Source organism: Ovis canadensis, chromosome 5 (genome assembly GCF_042477335.2).
Source record: "Ovis canadensis isolate MfBH-ARS-UI-01 breed Bighorn chromosome 5, ARS-UI_OviCan_v2, whole genome shotgun sequence".
NCBI classification, from domain to species: domain Eukaryota; kingdom Metazoa; phylum Chordata; class Mammalia; order Artiodactyla; family Bovidae; genus Ovis; species Ovis canadensis.
The window spans coordinates 104,745,892-104,748,156 of NC_091249.1; the positions used below are offsets into that span (position 1 = coordinate 104,745,892).

At 40.6% G+C, this 2,265-nt stretch overlaps 1 non-coding gene across 1 annotated transcript; it reads left to right on the plus strand.

Moving 5' to 3' along the window:
- Positions 1-1,525: 1,525 nt before the first annotated feature.
- On the plus strand, positions 1,526-1,597 carry TRNAW-CCA (transfer RNA tryptophan (anticodon CCA)). Its single transcript has one exon. It is a non-coding gene; the product is annotated as a tRNA-Trp (tRNA).
- The last annotated feature ends 668 nt before the right edge of the window (positions 1,598-2,265 follow it).

Sequence of the window (2,265 nt, forward strand, 5' to 3'; positions counted from 1 at the left end):
GCAAAACCTGTCACTATTGACCCAATTACTTCCTCATCTGATTGACTGCAAAGTACCTTTTCATAAACGATTTCCTATATCCCCAAATAATGTGCCAGTAGGTTAATTGACAGCTATTACTTTTGGAAGCTGATATCTAGGGGTAATTTTCTGACGATGATTTTTTGCCTTATTTTGCATTTATAAATACAGAAATCCTATTAATGCCATTTCCCTTGCTCTGTGGGACAAAAGTTTGGAAACCTAATGGAATGTGCATTCTTCAAACAAATGCTGAGATATGTTATAATGAATATAACCTTCATACAATTGACATAAAAATTGCCCTCATATGGGATTCCTCACCAGTGGTTTTTTTTTTTTTTTTAGAAAATTTTAGATATCTTTCCAAGTTTTAATTGTTCAAGGTTATCAGTTGAAAAATAGGAAAAAATGGGAACAGATTATCATCTTTCTGTGAGAATTATGGCTTAAATATCAATGCAGAGGTTTATTGGTTTGAAGGAATCCACAGACATTAAGTAGAAAGCAAGACACTCTGACACTCGGAGACACATGAGTAAGGTGGCTATTTTCTGGACCAAGAGAATATCACACAGGTCAGAAGCAGCCATGACCTAAATGTCCTGTATTGCATGTAATTATTGTCAGTTATGTGTTTGTTGCTGGCTTAGTGTGCTGTTTATAAGAAGTCATTATTTAAAGTAAATACTAATAACTATACACACATATATATTCATATATATATACACACACACACACATATATGTTTATGAGTTCAGTACAGTTGCTGAGTGTCGAACTCTTTGCAACCCCATGGAATGCAGCACACCCGGCCTCCCTGTCAATCACCAACTCCTGAAGTTTATTCAAAATCATGTTCATTGAGTTGGTGACACCATCCAACCATCTCATGCTCTGTCGTCCCCCCTCCACCCACCTTCAATCTTTTCCAGCATCAGGGTCTTTTCAAATGAGGCAATTTTTTGCATCAGGGGGCCAAAGAATTGGAGTTTCAGCTTCAGCATCAGTCTTTCCAATGAATATTCAGGACTGATCTCCTTTAGAATGGACTGGTTGGATCTCCTTGCAGTCCAAGGGACTCTCAAGAGTCTTCTCCAACACCACAGTTCAAAAGCATCAATTCTTTGGCACTCAGCACACAGTCCAACTCTCACATCCCTACATGACTACTGGAAAAACCATAGCCCTGACTAGATGGACCTTTGTTGGCAAAGTAATGTCTCTGCTTTTTAATGTGCTCTCTAGGTTGCTCATAATGTTTCTTTCAAGGAGCAAGCGTCTTTTAATTTCATGGCTGCAATCACCATCTGCAGTGATTTTGGAGCCCAAAAAATAAAGTCTCTCACCATTTCCACTGTTTCCACATTTATTTGCCATGAAGTGATGGGACTAGATGCTATGATCTTAGATTTCTAGATGTTGAGCTTTAAGCCAACTTTTTCACTCTTCTCTTTCACCTTCATCAAGAGGTTCTTTAGTTCCTCTTCACTTTCTGAGGGCTTCCCTGGTGGCTCAGAGGTTAAAGCATCTGCCTCCAATGCAGGAGACCCGGGTTCGATCCCTGGGTCGGGAAGATCTGGGTCGGGAAGATCCCCTGGAGAAGGAAATGGCAATCCACTCCAGTATTCTTGCCTGGAGAATCCCATGGATGGAGAAGCCTAGTAGGTTAAGTCCATGGGGTCGCAAAGAGTCGGACATGACTGAGCAACTTCACCTTCACCTTCTGACATCAGGGTGGTGTCGTCTGCATATCTGAGATTATTGATATTTCTCCCTGCAATCTTGATTCCAGCTTGTGCTTCATGCAGCCCAGCATTTCTCCTGATGTACTCTGCATAGAAGTTAAATAAGCAGGGTGACAATATACACCCTTGGCGTACTCCTTTCCCTGTTCAGAACCAGTCTCTTATTCCATGTCCAGTTCTAACTGTTGCCTCCTCACCTACACACAGATTTCTTAAAAGGCAGGTTAGGTGGTCTGGTATTCCCATCTCTTTCAGAATTTTCCACAGTTTATTGTGATCCACACAGTCAAAGGTTTTGGCATAGTCAATAAAACAGAAGTAGATATTTTTCTGGAACTCTCCTGCTTTAATGATGATCCAGCAGATGATGGCAATTTGATCTCTGGTTCCTCTGCCTTTCCAGCTTGAACATCTGGAAATTCATGATTCACGTACTGTTGAAGCCTGGCTTGGAGAATTTTGAGCATTAATTTATTAGCATGTGAGATGAGTGCAA